The 6,436-nt window shown below is 40.8% G+C and overlaps 1 pseudogene; it reads left to right on the forward strand.

Annotated features, from left to right (window-relative positions):
* The first annotated feature begins 4,995 nt into the window (after nucleotides 1-4,995).
* LOC142446349 (olfactory receptor 9I1-like) lies at nucleotides 4,996-5,955 on the forward strand (annotated as a pseudogene).
* Nucleotides 5,956-6,436: the final 481 nt, after the last annotated feature.

The following is a 6,436-nucleotide window of genomic DNA, read 5'->3' on the forward strand; positions in this document are numbered from 1 at the left end:
TGGACATCCCCTTAAAGAAGGGTCTCGGGGATGAGACAAGCCAGTCAGGGTGCGATATAACAACAATGAAACATACAACTTTCCTCTAGTTCTTAAATGCTTCCTCCTCCTCCACTATCATGATCCCAATTCTACCTTACAAATCTGGCTAGACCAGAGGATGTACACTGTACAGATAGGAACTGGAAGCCCAGGGAAACCAGGGTGGATGATCCCTTCAGGACCAGTGATGTGAGTGGCAATACTGGGAGGGTAGAGGGAAGGTGGGTTAGAAAGGGGGAACCAATTACAAGGTTCTACATGTGACTTCCTCTCTGGGGGATTGACAACAGAAAAGTGGGTAAAGGGAGACGTCGGACAGGGAAAGATATGACAAAATAATAATTTATACATTATCAAGGGTTCATGAGGGTGGGGCAAACAGGGAGGGAGGGGAAAATGAGGAGCTGAGGCCAGGGGCTTAGGTGGAGAGCAAATATTTTGAGAATTATGAGGGCAATGAATGTACAAATGTGCTTTACACAATTGATGTGTGTATGGATTGTGATAAGAGTTGTATGAGCCCCTAATAAAATGATTAAAAATAAAAGAAATTTAAAAGACAAAAATAAATATGGTGCCCTCCCCACATAGGGAATAAAGCTATTATGATGTTTCCACAGGTGTCTGGACTGAGTGGAAACTGCATCACAAGTTCTGTTCCTCTTGCTGAAAGGTCTCCAAGGAATTAGAACTCGGCCGGGAGAGAAATCTCACAGTTTTTTGTGCCAACTATGCCCAAGTTTGCAAACTAATTCTTGGACTTTTTTACTTTCAACCTATCTGAGGATCAGTTTTCCCATATCGAGGTTAATGAAAGTGTCAATCATTGCATTTCACGGGTGTGTGGAGGCAATCACAGATATTCATAGGTTGGAAAATGTTTAAAAATAATAAAGAGGTATCATGAAGAGTAGTTTTCATTACTCTGGATTTTATCAAAAACGATCATCTACATGTTACTATAGCAAAGAAAATTCCTAGTTGTGCTATAAGGGAGAGTCTTTAAATAATCCAACTTTGATGATGTTCATGGATTCACCGGAGTATCTGGGTGATATGATGTTGACAGCCAGGGAGTTAATTATAGATACATGAACTCTGAATCAGCAAAGTCTTACCTGAGAAGATTTGGGAGATGTTATTGAGGAAGCCAAGCAAACACTCCAGGAGGGTGTGAAAAGGTAATGAATTCAGGAGGCTTGGGTATAAAGACGAAATCCATCACTGACATGGAAGTCAAAAAAAGAGCTTTAAGTGTCTGAACTCGGTTTCTCATTCACAAATAAGTCTAATGTCTGTTCCTGTTCCATACGATTGTTGGAAGGAGTCCATAAAACATCGTATGTGGAAAGTCGTGGTACAGTATAGTTGACTTTGAAGAAAAGTTCATATCATCTTGGATATTTTTGACAAATGCTCTCAAGGCTCATTCAGAACTGAGGCACTTTAATGGACTCAGAATGGATTATCAGAAGTATTCTGATAGGACTCAAATGCTCCTATAGCAATTTTTAAATATATGAAATGAAAAAAATACCGTGACTCAAAGGAAATGATGGCATAACAATCATAAGCAATTAATAATTAGGGATAAAGTATTCATTTGACTACTAGAAACAGTAGGTATCAAGTCACATTTTTTCTCTTTGTATCTTGCAGAAAATCACATGTGCCATTATAATAAACACCACTTAATATTTTCTGAATTAACTTATAGGCAAAGGATTGAAGACAACGATAATAGCAGGTATTATTAAATGAATGGGGTGATGTTTGTTGTTGTCGCTTTTAAATGAAGCCAAGAAGAAGATAGAGAAAAAATGGAATAAACTCTCCATCTTACTTACTCAATGACACTCCAAATACACTCACTCAATTATTGAAACAAAAATAGAGGCAAATATATTATTTAAAGATGTAATGAGAATCCATAAAAATCTAGAGACAGCATTATGATCAAGTTTATGCGAGAAAATGCATTATTGTCCAGAGCAGGAAGTCAATACATGCTATCTAAAATTAATATGATAACATTATATTGCTCTTTCTGGGTGCCAGGCACAGCTCTACACCATTTATAATTACGAACTTATCTAATCCTCAAAATAACACTCTGACATAGGCATTTTTCAGACTATGGATAAGGAAATTAAAGAAGCGAAGATTAGATAGCTTGCCTAAGGTCCTACAACCAGACGAGAGCAAGGCCACAAGTAGGAACATAGTTTTAATCACTGTGCTATAAATTCCAAACTAAAATTGATAGAGCGTATTTCAGAGGATGACATCTGAGCAGGGATAGTGAATGTTAAGTGGAGACTAAGACTTTTAGCTTTCATTTAATGCCATTTTAACTGAGCATTTTTTAATATGCCTGTATAATTACATAAGAAGAAGAAAATTTTATCTAGGTGTAAACTGAGAGAAAAATCAACATCAAGAGTACATTCCAACTTCAACACGTTTCTTTTTTTCTTTTTAAAATCATTTTATTGGGGCTCATACAACTCTTGTCACAACCCATCCATCCATCCATTGTGTCGAGCACATTTGTACATTTGTTGCCATAATCATTCTCAAAACATTTTCTTTCTACTTGAGCCCTTGGTATAAGCTCCTCATTTTTCCCCTCCTTCCCCGCCGGCCTCTCCCTCACAAACCCTTGATAATTTATAAATTATTATTATTTTGTCCTGTCTTACACTGTCCAACGTCTCTCCTTCTCCACTTTTCTGTTGTCTATCCCCCAGGGAGGGGGCTATATGTAGATCCTTGTGATCAGTTCCCCCCTTTTACCCGACTTTCCTCTTACCCTCCTGGTATCGCTACTCTCATTATTGGTCCTAAGGGATTTATCTGTCCTGGATTCCCTGTGTATCTGTACCAATGTACATCCTCTAGCCTAGCTGGATTTTTAAGGTAGAATTGAGGTCATGATAGTGGGGGGGGGAGCACTAAAGAAGTAGAGGAAAGTTGTATGTTTCATTGGTGCTTTACTGCACCCTGACTGGCTCCTCTCTTCTTTGTGACCCTTCTTTAAGGGGGTGTCCAATTGTCTACAGATGGGCTTGGGGTCTCCACTCAGTACTCCCCTTCATTCACAATGATATGATTTTTTGATGCCTGATACCTGATCCCATCAACATCTCATGATCACACAGGCTGGTGTGCTTCTTCCATGTGGGCTTTGTTACTTCTGAGCTAGATGGTCGCTTATTGATCTTCAAGCCTTTAAGACCCCAGATGCTTTATCTTTTCATAGCTGGGAACCATCAGCTTTCTTCACAACATTTGCTATGTACCCAGTTTGCCTTCAGCAATCGTGTCAGGAAAGCTTCAACAAGTCTTTCATGAGAACTCACTGCCATTGAGTCAATATTGACTCATAGTGATCCCCTGTGGGTTTCTGAGACTATAACTGTTTGGAGGAGTAGAAAGTCCAGTCTTTCACCTGAGGAGCTGCTGGTAGTTTCAAACAGCTGAAGGGAATTAGAATTGTAACTACAAGAAGTGTAAAACAAAGGCTAATGTGTGGATGGCACAGGGAGAGAGAATGTGGTTCATAAAGAGAATGAATTCGTAGGACTGTCCAATCATGGATTTTCACACAGTGCTGTGAATATGGACCTTCTAGCCATAGGTTTTGTAAATTCTACCAAAAGATTCTTTGCTAATGGGTCTGAATAAAGAAGGTAGAGGAAGATACTAATAGGATTCAGTTGTGAGCATTTGTTAACAAGGCTAATTGTGACTGTAAAAACTTGTACATCTAACGATGAAGTTGGTCAATTTGTCATCCTACAGAGTTTAAATGGAGTCATCTCAGAAGCAGAAAGGGGCATTTCACTACTAGCAAGAGACATGAATGAGGACTGGAATGTGTTCACTAGCACCAAGATGCCTCTGAACGGAAACTGTTTGATCCAGGAAATAGCAGAGACAAGAGACCACAACAGATGAGGGGTAAAGGTGGCAACAGCACAACCAAGAGCCAGAGCTGTGGATTTCTCAGACCACAGAGCAAGGATAGTGGGTGTGACTACATACTTAATTGGAGAGCTAGTTGATGACCCCCAGAGTTAGAGTCAATTGCCTTCAGGTAGAGGCTGAAGAAAGAATAGCATGCCCTCTGGGTATTTACTGGCAGCCCTAAAGCAGGATAGAGGCCAAGCCAAGAGGTAGGAGACAGAGAGAGACCTACTTGCTGGATTGTCAGAGAAGAGACTTCCTGACTCAACAACCACATCCTGAATATTTCTCACTTGAGTTACAATCTATTGACTTCTCTAATAAACCAAATAATCATGAATACTGTCTGTGAGTTCTACATGGCCATTGCAATGAATTGCCAAACACAGCTGAGAAGTAGAGAGTGCTGTGGGAGGGGTGGTAGGTGTCAGAAATAATCTCATGATTATTTCTAGAATGTGTTTCTATATTATTTCCATAGAAGGTCGAAGGGTGAAGGCATGTCCAACACCAGCTTTAGAAGACTCAATTTTAGCAAAGGTGTTGCTGCTGATTATTTTTTCCTTCCCCCTTGTAAAGTCAGAGGTCAGGCAGCTCCACATCACACCTCTTACACCTGGGTACCGAAGGACCACATGACAGGTATGTGGAAAAGGACACTCTAGCTCTACATGTGGATTAGACTCAAGGCTGTCAGGGTCGTTTCCAAATATGAAAGTCTATCTGTTTCTTAGTCTCACAGGAATGTCTGATATGATCGAGAATTAATTTGAATAGGAATACCAGCTTAAGGCTCATATTCATGAAATGCATAAGAAAAGAAAAGATATTCAAGAAAAATCAACCAGGCACATCACTATGAAAAGCAAGCTCTAGAAGTTGACCCAGAAATATCAATCTAATTTCTACCACAGAAAGAATCTGTTCTTCAATTCTGAAATTGTTTCTTAATCTTATTCTTCTTCTTAGACCATAATTCTACCAATGGCCAAGAATAATCTCACCACAGTAACTCAGTTCATCCTTGTGGGCTTTACCAGTCACCCCATGTTGGAAAAAACCCTCTTCATGGTATTTCTGAGTTTCTATCTGGTCACACTTCTGGGAAATGTGAGGATGGTTATTTTGATCCACGTAGATTCCCAACTCCAATGTACTTCTTCCTGAGCCATCCTTCCCTCTTGGACGCCTGCTATTCTTCAGTCATCACTCCTCAGATCCTGGCCACACTGGCCACAGGCAAGACAACTCTCTCTTATGGCCAATGTGCTGCCCAGTTCTTTCTTTTCACCACCTGTGCAAGTACCGAGTGTTTCCTGCTGGCAGTGATGGCCTATGACCGTTATGTTGCCATTAGAAACCCACTACTTTATACTGCGGCCATGAATCCCAGAATCTGCTGGAGTTTGGTAGTAGAAGCCTATGTGTGTGGTGTGTCAGGGGCCATACTGAGTACTACATGTACCTTCACCTTTACCTTCACCTTCTGTGATGACAATCAGATCAACTTCTTCTTCTGTGACCTCCCGCCCCTGCTGAAGCTTGCCTGCAGTGATACAAAAAAATGTGGAGCGTATCATTGCCTTCTTTAGCTGTTTTTTTCTCCATCAGTCCTATTTGATGCCTGATACCTGATCCTCATGATTTCCTATCTGCTCATCATCAAGGCCATCTTAAGGATGAAATCTTTGGGTGGCAGGGCCAAAAACCTTCTCTACATGCGTGTCCCACCTCACGGCTGTGGCCCTCTTCTTTGGGACTCTCACCTTCATGTATATACGGAATGGCTCATAAAATCCCCTGGAAGAAGACAAGGTCGTGTCTGTCTTCTACACTGTGGTCATCCCGATGCTCGACCCTCTAATCTACAGCTTGAGAAACAAAGATGTGAGAGCTGCCTTCAGAAAGGTCACTGGGAGATTCCAGGTGGCCCGGAGCATGTAGGTCTGAGTAGATGGATCTTTCACCTTAGTCTATCATCTCCCCATACCTACATGTTCTAATACAGATAACCAATACATATAGCCTATATCCAAAAAGAAAGAAAGTAGATAATTGCTCTCTAGCACACACATAGAACATCAAACATGGTGAACATGTTTCAACCAATCGCATAGTACTTGGTTCTTGACATTTTCGGTCCATCCCTTCCTCTCTAAACACTCAGCAGTCTCATGCTACTTTCTAACCTCATAGCTTGTGAAATCTCTTGGGACTCCACAGATGGTGAGTTTACCTCATCCCACTCTATTAATCTGTACACCCACCCTTGGTGCCATGCAGTGAATTACTTAATCAGTCTCTTCTAACCACAATCTTTGCAACTCCCACCAAATGACTGGGTGACACAGCAAATAACATGTTTGTGCCTCACCAAGGAAGTTGGGGAGCTTGTGAATACTGTACATAAGGTGCAGGACACCCT

This window comes from Tenrec ecaudatus, chromosome 4 (assembly GCF_050624435.1).
Source record: "Tenrec ecaudatus isolate mTenEca1 chromosome 4, mTenEca1.hap1, whole genome shotgun sequence".
NCBI classification, from domain to species: Eukaryota; Metazoa; Chordata; class Mammalia; order Afrosoricida; family Tenrecidae; genus Tenrec; species Tenrec ecaudatus.